Consider the following 15897-nt stretch of genomic DNA (forward strand, 5'->3'; position numbering starts at 1 on the left):
GCTCCTTCAGCGTGTTTCTTTCCAAAACAATTGAATGCAAAAATAATTGAAGATCAATAACTGTTGCCATCCTTAATCTCTCTAATTTCATATATACATACATAAACATACACCCCCCCCCCCAAAAAAAAGGAAAAGAAAACACCATAAAGTTCATTTAATAGCCATAATACTTCATTATTCAGTACATATACAAGACTTGCCACATCAGTGTTGCCAGGTCTTATTTAGAAATAGTCACTGAATTATGTAAGTTTGCACACAGTCGGCTCGGCTTCACGTGGCTCGTCTTGTATATGGTTATTTTATTTCTCAGTAAGTATTGCCTGTATCTGAACCAAATTTGGTTGGCAACTAGCCCATCATCTAATAAATAATGATGGGTATATTTACTGCCCAGCTTGGACAGACTTAACCCGGCTTGTATTTACTACTTTATTTCTCGGTAACTTCTGGCCGAATCTGAGCGAAATTTGGTGAGCAAGTAACCCATCATCTGGGAGATAAAGATCGTTATATTTGGTGGCCGACCTCGGTCAGGGACAGCCAACCGGCTGACCTCGGCTCGGTAACAGAGGCTTCGTTTCTCAGCTTTACACCCTCGGAGCTTCAGAATTCGGTTCATCTCTCCTCATTTTTAGCAGCGCAGGTCAGTGGTTCTCAAACTTCCCAATAACGCGGGCTTTCTGTTCATTCGGAAAGTGATCCGCGGACTCCTTGCAATGTTATCAGAAATTTCTTATGGTATAGCTATTAATTAAGATTACCACTGATAAAAAAAAAAAAAAAAAAAAAAAGATCAAGAAAAAAATAATGCAATAAGTAATTTACTCTAAAAGTACATGATTGTTTCCTAGTGAATGAAATTTCAATTAACTTTCAAGACATTTTTAAAAAAAGGAAATCCACTTGATAAACAATGTTCTTAAATGTGGGGTCATTAATGTGAGGAATGAAATTCTTCGTGTTTTTCCATAATTGCACTGAAATCTGGAATAAGTTTTCTCACAATCAATCTTAGGTCCGATTCTATATTAGGACTATTTCTCTTTAAGGTTTTAATACTGCAAAGAACAGAAAAGGTCTGCTCACGTAAGTTAGTGGAAGGAAAAGCAGCAAAACCTTTTTAGACAACACTTCATACTCACAGCGCACACGCAACCAAAAGCTACAAAGATCATTTTCTTTGAATACGTTTTTCCATGAAGTATCGCAGGATAGTTCCCGTAGCTGTTTTTGTGTGTTAGAGAGATTCATACCTTGTATGTCATGGATTTCTACATTAGTAAAAGGATTTGCACCATTTTGTTATGCTATGGAGCAATAATGGCAACAAATAAAGGGACAATAACGGCAGCGATCTATTTTAGCAAGAATATAGTTTCATAAAGATGTATCAAAATAGTGTTTGTTGGAACTCTGTTTAAGGCCTGATGAATTTGGATGTCCTTGTAAATATCATGGTTGGCTGGTTTAAACCAAACCAAGGTGGTTTAAACAAACCTCTTTAAATCACATGAACTTCATGGTGACGCTTCCACATATCAAACCATCCGCATTACGTTTATCTACTTTTCACCTTTTAATCAAGGGGTCCCGTGTTCAATTCTCGATCGAACCACAACCCATCTTTCAAGTGTAAACCAAGTAGCGATTCGAGGTGTCCCTTTAAGCGAAAGTCTTCTCCGTGGTAACCTTGGTATTTCATAAGGATGTTAAGCCTAAACATACGAAATGAAACCAAATTATATATTTCTATTGAATCAGTGCCTGTTGTTTAAATTATTGATAGAAATTGGCAAAATTTATAAATTGCCTACGTAGCTTCCAACATCAACTTGGATTTGACGGTTTTTATTTTATTGAATGATATCTACATGCCAACTTTGTAATTTAATACCTCAGTTTATCGTAGTGATTATGATACGTTGACCTTAAAATTTTACATACAAATACATTTAAAGTAATAACAGGATTTTCCCAATGGCTAAGGCGGGAGTTTCCCGATTTATATGTAATTCTTAACAAATAAAACACAGTTCTGACCAGAGCAGAATGAAATATATTAAAAACTATACTTACAATGTGTTACAGTTTCAAGGACCTAACGTCCTCTTCATCAGACACCAACACTGTTGAGTGTTGGTGTCTGATGAAGAGGACGTTAGGTCCTTGAAACTGTAACACATTGTAAGTATAGTTTTTAATATATTTCATTCTGCTCTGGTCAGAACTGTGTTTTATTTGTTAAGCTACTTATCCAGAGCTATGGAGTTTGTTCAATATGTAATTCTGTATAATGTTTTTACTTGTGTAACTGTTTATCTTTTTGTCCTTCTGAAATGACTCTCGACAATTATATTACCAAGTAGGCCTATGTAAAGATCAGTACAACGTATTTTTATCAGGAGTCATTCGTGAATGAGCCGGCAATCGCATTTGTGACCAATTAGTCCCGGTTCCGTATCCAAATGGACAATTTCTCTTGGATGTAAGTCGAGAAGCGGTTTGGATTCTGCTTTAACCTTATGTGACCCTTCCAGCATAACCTTGTTGTTGCATAATAACACCAAGGCGAAACAAAGTCATTTCTGTTCATATCTAATATAAATAACATAGAGTAAATTATTTAACCCCCCCAAAAAAAAAACCTGGTTTAAACCAAAAAAATCGGGTTTAAACCAAAAAAAAAAAAACTTTTTTTTTGTTTTTTCAATAAAAACCATGGTTTTTGCCAACCCTGGTAAATATCTGTGACACAGATACCTATATTATAACTGAAGAACTTTTTCGATGTTGATGTAGTGGAAAAGATTTCTTTTTCTTCGTCTTTATCCTAAATGGAGGTGAAACATGTATAGTAGAAGACAGTGAAATAGCAGGGAAAATGTACAAATAGGTTTCTAGGTATATTGACGAAATTTTCCTAATAGATCCGTACTCAGATTTTGACTGAGAAGTCGCTAATTACATTGTGCCTTTAGCAAGTCTCTTAATGTAGCTGACAATATAGGTTATTTGCATTTTTAAAATATGCAAGGACTTTTATTTTAATTGAGCGAAGGGAGTAATTGACACTAGTAGTAGTAATAACAATGAAAGTATGGTTTGACGGAAAACTATTAAAGTGTTATTTTTTCCTTTTTTTTTTCAGTGTTACCATAAGCCATAAGTGACTTGAATTCCCTGAGATACAATGGATTAGATAGTTCTAATATATATATTGGTGTAAGAAATCGAGATCGAATCACAAGTAAGTTTTTTCTGTAAGTTTTTTTTTCTGTTTCTTCGCTTGATTTCCCACGTAAAAGATACATAGTTTTTTTTAAAGCATTAATTATAGTTTGATTGTCAGCGACCAAAATTCTTTCCGTTTGATGAAATTAGTTTCGTAAATAACTTCAGAATGGAAGGACAATTTGAGTATAGTTTTCAGTAAATTATAAAGAATGTAATTTTCTGTGCGTTCCAGCCATACCATCGTTTTTCCTAAAATAAATTTTACCAAACGGAAAAAACTTTTGTCGCTGACTGTACGAGTTCTTGAATATATATAAATAATACTTTGTCATTTACCATGCTTAGTTTCAAGGAAAGAAGGCTTCTGAAGAAGGTATTCTATTTTGTTTGGACTTGCTCGGAGTAGCTACAATAACGAAATGTAATGAGTGTTTGCATTACCGTACTTATACATTTGAATTGACATTAATCTACTTAAGGAAAAAGCAACCTATAGGAATACAAGATGTCTCATCAGTCCGGTATCATAGTTATACTGTGGTATATCTAGAGTACATCATAAATAACACTAGTCGACAAAAAAATACTTTTTCTCAGGCACACGGAAGAAAATACCTGATTCTAATAGAACTTTTCACATAGAATTCGAATCTGCAATCAGTTTTTCTCCATCACCCTCAGTTTTTCCATGACAGAGGGATTTTCGGGAAGTTTCCCCTCAATTTTTTTTTAAACCATTTTCATACTTGTAGCTCGGGTACCCTTAGGTATATAAACACACAAATTATATTGTATGTTAGCTTGATTTATACTTAGTAAGCCCTCTAAGTTTCATAAGAATCGCATTATTCTTTCTAGAGAATTAAACATATTTATATAAAAATATGCTATGTGTACTGTTCATTTTACCATACTCATTAGTGCAGATAAAATCACATATAACTTCCACGAAAATTACAATATAAGCACGGTTTATACCTCATTGGATTTGAAATAAAACATTATTTTCAATGATGTATACACCATGTCACCATTTTTTGTATGAGGGAATTTCTAGAGGGATTTTGTGGGAAGTGATACAGAAACAGGAACTGCACTAAAACATAATTTTATTTCTACTTAATAAATAATACAAAAGAAGTTAGTGGTATCTTCTCAATTAATGAACACTTACTTACCTTAACTAATATGTTTTAGTTGTCGACTTTCTTCTGTGTTTGGCTTCGAGAACATCTCTTTTGCGTGCCCAACAGTAATCAGCTAGCATTTGTGAACTCCACTGTCCCTAGTATCTCTTCTCCATGTCCTGATGAAAACGTTTCCCATGCTCATCACTAACAGCACCAAGGTTTTCAGGAAAGAAATCCAGATGGGAGTCTAGAAAGTGAACTTTAAGGGACATGTTGCAACCCATTTCTTTGAATGATTGCAGGAAATCACTCACAATTTCACGGTAATTTGGGGCTTTCTGGTTTCCTAAAAAATTCTCTGTTAAGCATTTAAATGAACACCAAGCTGCTTTCTCAACCGGAGTTGAGAGATCCTCAAATTTTTGGTCACGAATCAAACATCTTATTTGGGGGCCTACAAAGATCCCTTCCTTGATTTTAGCGTCATTAACCCGAGGAAATTTTTCCTTGAAATAACAAAATCCTGCATTACTTTTGTCCATTTCCTTAAAGTTTTTGAAGAACCCCAACTTTATGTGAAGAGGAGGTAGAATTATCTTATCAGGGCTCACCAGTGAGGAATAAACGACATTCTTCTGTCCAGGAGTTAATACACGCTTTGGCCATTCCTTCTTGATGTAATGTTCCGCTTTGTTCCTGCTGTCCCATTCGCAGAGGAAACAACAATATTTCGAATAACCAAGCTGAAAACCCATTAACAAAGAAATAACTTTTAAATCACAACAAACGGTCCACTTGTATTTCTCATACTGAATTCTTTCTAGCACTATTTTGATGTTTTCATAGGTTTCCTTCATATTACTTGCATAAGCCAAAGGCACTGAAGGAAATTTGTTGCTATTGTGTAAAAGGACAGCCTTCAAACTAGTTTTGGAAGAGTCAATAAACAATCTTCACTCTGTACTTATATGTGCACGTCCGAGTGTATCCATCACAGCACAGACATTATTACAATACACTAAATCATTTTCTTGAGAATAGTAGTTTTGAAACTCTGTATGACGGTTTCGAAAAATACACACTTTAGTGTCACGATGGAGCAGATTCCAGCCTTTAAGTCTACAAGCAACAAGTTCTGCCTGTATCTTGGAGAGTTTTAAATCCTGTACGAAGTCATTTAGTTCACCCTGAGTTATCAGATGGGGATCCAATGTAGATGTGCTTCCTACATAAGTAGGATCATCTTCTTCATTTGGAACTTCAGTAGTTGCCTCAAGTACGTAATCCTCATTTACCCTAAGATGAGCAGGAGGTACTGGTACAGTTAATTTTGCACTGTGTGGAACTGGCCTAATTGCTGATGGCAAATTAGGGTACTGTACTGTGTGCATAGATTTACTGGTTATTCCTTTTATCTGTGTCATACAAAAGTAGCAGTCTGAGGAATGATCTTTTGGTTCCCTCCAGATCATCGGTACTGCGAAGTTCATGTTTCGTTCACCATTTGCTCACCTGTCAGACGTTTCACGCAAGTACAACAAATGTAGTGAGGAGCCCAATTCTTATCTTGGTCTCCTACACAGCAACCAAAATATAACTGATAACACTTCCTCACAAGTGGAGTAAAACATTGACGTTGCGATTTAAATGTCAGCTCCCCACATACATAACAGAAATTGTCCGGGTTATTTACACTCTTCCTCGGCATCTTGTATCCTGTAAGGTATCACTCACATGAATCTATACTCCATCAATCGTGAAGCAGCACAAACGTAATCTAACTCAGTGCATCACCACATAACACAATCTATTCGGACTCCACAATGCACAAACACTTCAACTTACACGCGGCCATATATAAAACACGTCCAACTTGGACCGTCACTCAACGCTACTAACAGTCATCAGGCTACGTGAGTCATCAATTTTTTTATGCATTGTTGCCAGATCAAAATATTAAAAAGTGACTTATTTTCCACAGAAAGTATGCGTGTACTTGTGCTTGTATTTGAGTATCCATGTATGTGCCAACAATAATACGTCAACGTGAGGTTTTTGTGTTTGGTAAAAGTCTTGCATAGTATATTCTTTATTACCTATAAATAGACACAATAGTTATGACAGAATTATATATCTCTAGACAGAATAATGCAATTCACATGAAATTAACATTATTTATTAAGTAGACATAAAATTATGTTTTAGTGCAGTTCCTGTTTCTGTATCACTATATACAAATAGCAAGTTAAGACAAAAAAAAAAAAAAAAAAAAAAAATCTTATAAACTACTTTTTGGAGGGAATTTCCAACAAAATCCCTCTAGATATTCCCTCATACAAAAATGGTGACATGGTGTACACGTCATTGAAAATATGTTTTATTGGAAGTCCAATGAGGTATAAACCGTGCTTATATTGTAATTTTCGTGGAAGTTATATGTGATTTTATCTGCACTAATGAACATGGTAAAGTGAACAGTAATATAGCATATTTTTATATAAATATGTTTTTCTCTAGAAAGAATAATGCGATTCTTATGAAACTTAGAGGGCTTACTAAGTATAAATCAAGCTAACATACAATACAATTTGTGTGTTTTATACCTAAAGGTACCCGAGCTACAGATACAAAAATTGTTAAAAGGAAATTTGAGGGGAAATTTCCCGAAAATCCCTCTGTCACGGGGAAACTGAGGGTGATGGAGAAAAACTGAATGCAGATTCGAATTCTACGTGAAAAGTTCTATTAGAATCAGGTATTTTCATTTCTGTTTCAAAATCTTGTTGACTAGAGTAATAGACGTGAGACTATTCTAAATAACTTAACTCATAAGAAATTTGAGTCAAAGACTGGAAGGAGTTTCACCGTGTTCATTTACACTATTTGTGCTTTACAATGAGGAGTAGTATTTACTGTGCAGTACCCTGTTTATATATACATTATAATTTTATAATTGTAAGATTGTTTTGAATTGCTAAGAAGTTGATTATGTAATATTGCTGCTACAAGGACTCATTAATATAGCAATTATTAATTGTAGATCGAAATTAACATGTAGGTTTCGTAGCGGTTGTACTAGATTTTTTTTTATTAGTTTTAAATCATACTAAGTAAGTTACGAAAACATTTAATCAAAAATTAAATTAATTTGCTTTGCTTTTTTGTGTAGACGCTTTGTAAGTTGCTGCATAATGTATTCGTTCAATTATGATTTTCATCCTTGATTGACCATAAAGGATTAGTGTTAGTTTTTCTGGAATTTTGGAAAATTAAGAATACCAGAATATCGTTTCTGCATTCCTGTGTGTTGATTGAAATAAACGTTTAAAACATGCTAAAGTGCAAGTTTTGAGATGAGATGCGAGCAGCTGTTACATTAAGAAAGAGTTGTTGTTCTTAAAGGATGGAATCAACATTTTCAAATCGTTATGGGAGCTTGTGGAAACTTGAAAAGTTCACATTCAACACTTCCGGTGAGAATGATGTATTTGTTGTGCATATTAAGTATGCAGAGGCATAGCTAATTGAAGAGATAGTAAGAACCATAACATTGACCTTATTTCTACTTGTAGGGTTTTATGTGTTATATATACACATTGATTATCAAATTTTTGCTGGCATCATTTTAATCATTTTGACATTTTCAAACCAATGGTGTGGAATTTCGTGTGATTTTTGTACTGTCCTTCTAAAGTTAAGTGATTTCAAACACATTATCATGCTGAAGCACAATTTTTCATTATATATATATATGTTGCACTAACGCACGAAAATTGTTAATTTTTCTATAATTTGTTCAATGTAGTGAGTAAATATAATGTATCAAGTAATAATAGAAGAATAATGTATCCACACTTTTATTTTGAATCTTGGATATCCAGATTCGAAACCGAGATCTAGGGTGTATGATTTAATTATAGATCTGATTTATAGATCCATAATTTCAGATCTTAGATAAAAGGTATCCAAATTCATGCTGTCTAAGATTATAATTATTTATTCTCGTTGTTCGTACAGAGATTTATTCACTTATCGTGAAAAGAATTTTCTTTTGTGTAAGATGGGAGACAAATGGAAGAAAATAATTTTCCTCGTCCTTCATTTCCGCCTGCCACTGGAATTACTTTTTATCAAATTTTAAAATATATGATTTTGATATGTTTACTATGGTTTATAAGTGTCGACAATGACATAACTCAAATACCCGAAAGCTGTTACTGTTAGTGTACTAACACGCTGAATCAATAGATCTGGGTCTCGGATTTAGATTCGAATCTAACAAAATTCGAATCCGGCTATTCCTAATCTGAACTACTACACATATTTTTATCCTAGGTTTAATATATCTATTGGGAATCAAACAAGAGACCACACGCATAGGGAGCACGAGTAGTAGTCAATGGTTACTTAATTACAAAGGGACAAGCTGTGTTTTTATTTCAAACTTCAAAGTTTCAATATACACACATATCTGTAGTTATGCATGAATGTTTTTTTTTTTTCTGTTCTGATGATGCATGCCTTTGATATTTCTATTCTTACTTATTTATCAATGAACATACTGGAAAACTAATAGTAACTCCCTTCATGTATAGTTTACACAATGCCAGATATCACCGTATTTGACCTGAATTCTATTTGGAAGAGACTCCACAATGTGTGGCAAATATGCCACACCAACTCATCCACTCGCCTTATCAGTAGATCCCGTAGGTCGAGCAAAATACACAGATACCTATTTTTGTATTTCACTCACTGATCCAAATAGTCGCTCAGATTTTCAGTTGGGTCTGGGGACTTTGCAGGCCAAACCAGGAGCTTCAGGGCGTCTGAATGTTCTTAAAATCATATAAAACACTTCGAGCTCTGTGACCACGGCAGTTTGCATCTTGAAAATCAAGTATGTCCACTATGTATTCATTCGTATTCAACATAAAAGTGTTGAGGAAATTAAAATACCTGGCCACTGAGAATGACCTAAGTTAACATGCTGGTTCGTATTCACACACACCTGTATGAATGAATCCAAGTCTAGGGTTCGTATACATCCCGTAGTGTACGGGATTTTCTTTTATTACGAGATTGTGTCTCGGCCCCCCGACAAAATTCTTCGGGATGCAGAAGTTCCCCGTAATTCGTCTTTAAAATTCTCATTCTTAATTTAAAACGTAATTGCCAAGAAATCGATACCTATCGTCATAAAAATGTCATACTAATTAGGAGTATTGTTACGTTGCGAGAGTAATGCAACTAGCTATCACACTAATAACCAAGCACGACTTGATACAACACTGATCTACTATGAATCAAAATTAGTTTTATTATTTGACGTGTTTTCAAAATGCTGAAGATAATGTGTATTCTCACGGAAAATCCAAGGTATACTTTATTATACTATATAATTATGATGGAAAAGCTTCCGCATTATTCAGACGAAAAAATTCCAATTTTTCCTTTCTTTCTTTCTTTCTTTCTTTCTTTCTTTCTTCAAAAATATATAAACCCTATCCAGGTAATGGTAAGAGAACACTTAAATACTGTGAGTGCAATACTTCATTGGGCTCTCGGTGCACTCGAAGCCTTGTATCATTGAAATACATCATTGGACCACATTACACACTTCAAGTGGCTACATTGTTTTTGTTCTTGATCTGATTCAAGATTTGCAGCTTTTTGCACGACAGTAAAGCGTGACTTCCTATGACGCAGTATTATTTCGGAAATAGGTTTGAAATTAATCTGCAGTCACGGATCGGATCAACTTCTGTCAAATTTGAAGAAATGGTTTTGACTGTCCCGATAACTTAGAATCTGTTTGTGACATCAGTTCTGATGTTTTGTTTTACACTGTTATCAGATAATTTCTTATAGACATGTTAGACAGTGTGCTTTGCATGTTTACTAACGAAACTTCTTCGAAAATTCTGCGAAAAATTATATGTCAAGGATTCGTAAATTTAAGTTTAAAATATAATCCCATTGCTTGTCGAAGATTAGTTTTGGATACTTTGTTCTAACAAAGCAGGATTCATATACTAATTTTTCTATTATTGAAGAAGTCTTCTAGGACTACGATGGCACAATGGTAGAGTGTTCACCTGCTCTGGTGCGTGGGATTCTGGTTCGATCCCAGCTCTTGCCGAGTGGATAAATACAGGAGATGGATAAAAATATGGAAACACTTGTATGGAAGAGATAGCCATTCAAACACGATTTGCGTCTGAATGGTAAGTGTCGCTGTGGTCATCGGTGCATCCTGTGAGGTATATAACCTGGCCAATCGAACAGATGGGCCAGTTATAGTTCAGCGACGGGTTCGTGCAGATTATCACGAATCAAGTCTGAGCTGACAGAGATAAAGAGGACAAATTGTGAGTACGCGTATGGTGGGAGCTTCCATGACGAAAGTAGCGGAATTATTTGGTGTATCAAGAGGCACAGTCTCAAAAATCGAGACTGCCTACGAGTGTTTGAGAAAAACCACATCAACGAAGCACCAGTGTGTACGCAAGTGTGTATTGCGTGACAGAAACAGACGCACATTCGGTAGGATTGTGACCAAGCAGTTCACCACGGCGCCAAAAGTCACAGCTGAGCTGAATATAATGCTTACAAACCCTGTTAGCGTTAAAACAGTCAAAAGAGAACTCCACAAGCAGGTTCTTATAGCAGGTCTGCAATCCCGAAACCACTCATGATTGTTGACCGTGTTTCTATACTTAGACAGTGGTGCAACTCCCATAAAAAGGACAATGGAACAGTGGAAGACTGTCACCTGGTCGGATGAGTCTTCCGTTACATTGTTTCCAACTGCTGTAGAACGTGTGGAGAACGCCAACACAAGCGTACGATACACACTGTTTGTTACCAAGAGTGAAGCATGGCGGTGGTTCAATGATGATTTGGGCAGCCATATCCTGATATTCTGCCGATCCCATCATCATCCAGCATGGTCATGTCACTGCCAAGGACTACGCAACCATTTTGAGTGACCAGCTGCATCCCATGGTACAAATTTTGTTTCCAGATGGTAATCCCATGTTTTAAGATAGCAGTGACTGTTCATACATCTCACATCGTCCAAGATGAATTTCATGAACACGAAGATGAAGTGTCACATCTGCCATGGCCTCCACATTCGCCATAGCACAATATCATTGAGCCCTTGTGGTCAGTTTTGGAGACCAAAGTGCGAGCTCGTTATCCACCATCGTCGTCTCTACAACAACTTGCAGCTGCCTTGGCGGAAGAATGGTACAACGTCCTTTTAACAACTATACGTGACCTATATTTCACCATTCGTCGTCGACTGCAGGCCGTTCTACGTTCCAAAGGTGGTCCTACTCGCCATCAATAAAGGTAATGTGCAATTTTTCAGGTGTTTCCATATTTTTGTCCATCCCCTGTACCTTGTGTATGGGTTTCCTTCCATTTCATTCTTTATTATTAATGTCGTCTCTTAGAGCCTCGGAGCAAAATCATGGGATGTTAAGAAAAAGTCTTCTGTAAAATATTGACTTGTTTTATGGTATGCTGTGACTCACCTAGATGTTTTGCTAATCTTGAGACGGCTAAATTTATGTCTTTAGAGTGACTGATATATTTTTTTATAGTTATGTCAGCATTTATTTAATCGTCCCTATATAAATCTGGGCACAGTCACAAACCACTTCATTAGTACTTGAGTTTAGTTTACCTTCCATATAGCAACTTTTATACCTGGTTAAAAAATTTTCGAGTGTTCGAACACTGCTTTAAATCCATATTTTTGTATTACTTTCTGTATTCTATAGAAAAGTGCTGGTCATAACGGGAAGGAGATTCATTTTCTATAATTCTTTGTTATTTATGTTCCTTTGGTGTCTTGGGTTCTTGAATCCATTTTCATAAATAGTTTAAGCTTATTACCTCCATTTGTCTAACATAAGTTTGTTGTAGCCATTTTAATAACCAAGTTTATATACAAATTATAAGTATTTCGAAATACTTAATCCTTCCGAAGATGTTGATCTAAACGTTTGATTTGACTTTGAGAATGAGCTTTTTTTTTTTTTCCTTTTTTTCCTTTCTTCCTTATAATTTAATACTTGTTCCTTAATATACACACTTTAACGTTTATGTAGTTAGTTTTGCAGTCGAATATATTTGGAAGAAGTATATAATAGTACATTTATATAATATTTTAAATTGTACTTATGTTTTATATTTTAATATATGTACAAATGTCATCATCACAACATGGCTTCCAAAATAAGAAAAGTATTGAAACAGCTTTGTTTGATTACATGTCCAATATAGCTCTTGAATTAAAAAACAGTAAATATGTTGTTGGCCTATTCATCGACTTATCCAAAGCTTTTGATACAATTGATCATGCTATTCTTTTAAGCAAGTTGTATGCTTATGGTATTAGAGGAGTAGCTCACAACTGGTTTCTCTCTTATTTATCCAGTAGGCAACAAGCGGTACAAATATCAAAATTAGCTGCAAATGGGTTTCAAACAACTTGTTCGTCTTTATCAACTATAGTCAGAGGTGTTCCTCAAGGTTCCATTTTGGGTCCTATTCTCTTCCTGATATATATAAATGACTTGTTAGAATTTATGCATCCAGCGAAATGTATTCTATATGCTGATGACATCAGTATGATAATATCAGGAAAATCAATAGACGAAGTTGAGAGGAAATCTGACATTTTTACGGACAAATTAGTAAAATGGCTAACAGCGAATAGGTTAATTATAAATCATGATAAATCGATTCTCTTACATTTTCATTTTCCAGGAAAACCGCGTATATCACCTAGAATAAAAATATCTTCTAACTTACTCCAATATTCTTGCATAACAAAGCTTTTAGGTGTAATCATAAGTGATGATCTTTCATGGTCTGCCCATATCTCCACTTTAAACAAGAAACTAAGTAGCGTGTGTTTTGCCTTATACAAACTTCAAGGTACTGTATCGAGAGAAGCACTTCTTAGCTTTTACTACGCCAAGTTTAATTCATTAATTAACTTCGGCATAATACACTGGGGATCGGCTGAAAATAGTTTAAGCACTTTCCGATTGCAAAAGAAAGCAATTAGGATAATTTTTGGGTTACCCACAAAATCGTCATGTAAAAAGGTTTTCAGAGAAGCAAAAATTTTAACACTCCCCAGCTTATACATCTATAAATCTATTCTTTTTACTGTGAAAAACAAGCATCTTTTTATCTTTAATAAAAATGTTCATAGCCATAATACAAGACAAGGTAGTGACATATTTGTGATGCATCAAAAATATGCTAATATAAGCAAAACCGTGTACATGAATTGTGTCAGATTGTATAATAAACTTCCTCTGTACTTGAAAAATATGACCAATGTTTCCATTCTTGGTAAGACTTTATATAATCTACTCACTGAAAAGTGCTATTACACAATTAAAGAATATTTAAATGACTCATTAACTGAAGAGTTGGAAACAAATACTTACCCGTGAGTACATGCCTGGTGTGGTACAAGCAGTTACCTAATTATGTGGTTTCGTATTTTTAGAAAGATTGCATGATGTATACTTCTGGTACTTGACAATATTGTATGTTTTTTTTTTTCTTTCTTTTCTTTTTGACAACTGTAATGCTTACATGAGAATTTCTCATGTTTTGTTAGCTAATGAAACAGGCTAATAAATGAATGAATGAATGAATGAATGAATGTAACTTTATTTACAATATTCATTACAATCACTCTGCGGTATTTAGCATTTTAACTAAAACAGATTCAGCCGCCAGTCCGAATATGCAATTTCGGAAACAGTAAAAAATACGAGAAGTCAAAAATTCGCAATTTCTCGCGCTAGGGTTTGGTAACACTACTAGTATCCAGCGCTGAATTAGTGTCGTCTGCAACACTTCTATGCAACGTGTCACTTGTTCTCGCATTAATCGGGGGGCGCGGTGGCTCAGTGGTAGAGCGTTCACCTCTGGTACTAGGGGTCCCGGGTTCGATCCCAGCCCCCGCCAAGTGAACTTTGTGGTGGACAAACACCGTGCTCGTGGGTTTTCTCGGGGTTCTCCCGTTTCCTCCCACTTTCTTCATTCCACCATTTCACTCATCTCTCATCATCATCGTCTCCTTTAGCCTAACCGGCATAACCGTGGGACGTAAAACTCTAAGATTTCATTTCATTTCATTTTTTTCTCGCATTAATCGTTGAAGTGTAGCAGATCGTTAAACATTGCAGCTCCATTGTCGATCTGCACCAAGGAGGAAATGAGGGCAGCGATTCGCTTTTTGTTTGCGGACGGTCGCGCGAAGCAAGATCTACGAATGATAGAGCACTTCAAACAGGGAAAATCTTCTATACGTGACGGGGAAAGATCGAGCAGGCCATCGACGTCAACGACTGAAGACAATTTGAAAGTCGTTGAGGGTATGTTGATGGAAAACAGACGAATCATAGTGGACGAAATCGCCAATACGTTACATATCAGTCATGGTTCAGTGTATTCCATCTTACACGACAGGAAAGATGATTTCCAACCAATGAAGAAGTCATTGTTACGGTGCAAAATTGGTTACAGGATGGAATAAAAAAAATAAATAATTAAAAATAAAAAGCTTGTGAAATTGGTAAAAGTGCGTTGAAGTGCAGAGAGATTACGTAGAAAAATAATGTATGTTTCAGTTTTCTATCATTAGAATAAATGTACCTTTAAGTCCCTTTACTTTTTGACTTCTCTTCGTACCTTGCAATCTTTTGAAATTGTGTGTCATTTATTTCGCGAGTTGCCCAATCTGCTGAGGAAGTGTTAGGGAACACCGAAACAGACGCAGCAAATAAGAAAGTACGTTTACAAATTAGTATAATATCAGTTATCAAAGCGTTAACTACACTACTATAACACTGTACGAGTATATTAATAACTTCGAACGATAATAATTTCTTATAACTTATTTAAATCTTCATTATAATTGAAATCCGCAGAATAATTGTAATAGCAGAATAAGCTTCTTCAAATAAAACTTCTAAATTATTTGCACAAGAAGTTACAACTAGAAAAGAATTTTATCAAATTTTATATTACACTAGCATCAATTACCCGCTCCGTTGGGTTAAATTAAGAAAAATAGTAGTCAGTCACTTTTTACTTTTGCTTAAGCGCTCTTTGCTATCGACCATTTTCGATAATTTTTATATGTATCCCCCTCCCCTCCCCATGTTGCGGGGCACGGCATCGGACATGTCATTGTTCATCTCAGCAAACCCCGAAAACTATGAATTCGAAACTGATATTTTTCATTTAGATCATTTATATATATATATATATATATATATATATATATATATATATATATATATATATATATATATATATATTTCCCCCTCTCCCTCCTCTAAGTTGCGGGTTGAATTTGGATTTAAACGGCATTAGGAGGGTCACTGTTCATCTTAGCGACCCCGAAAACTGGATTCCAACTAATATAGCTCATTTTCGATAATTTTTAAATCTCTCCCCTCCCCCATCTTTAAGTTACACA

The 15897-nt window shown here is 35.2% G+C and overlaps 1 protein-coding gene across 9 annotated transcripts in view; it reads left to right on the forward strand.

The window, feature by feature from the left end:
• Window positions 1–15897, forward strand: part of LOC145673108 (mannosylglucosyl-3-phosphoglycerate phosphatase) — a 304267-nt gene that overhangs the window by 222694 nt on the left and 65676 nt on the right. For 8 of the 9 annotated variants that reach the window (XM_081742513.1, XM_081742549.1, XM_081742498.1 and 5 more), the window contains one exon: window positions 3155–3253. The gene's annotated coding sequence lies outside the window, so the exon portion shown is untranslated. Of the gene's footprint in view, window positions 1–3154; window positions 3267–15897 lie in introns of all 9 variants that reach the window. The other variant, XM_081742488.1, reaches the window with a different exon arrangement.

Source organism: Thermobia domestica, chromosome 2 (genome assembly GCF_964235325.1).
Source record: "Thermobia domestica chromosome 2, izTheDome1.hap1.1, whole genome shotgun sequence".
Lineage (NCBI taxonomy): Eukaryota > Metazoa > Arthropoda > Insecta > Zygentoma > Lepismatidae > Thermobia > Thermobia domestica.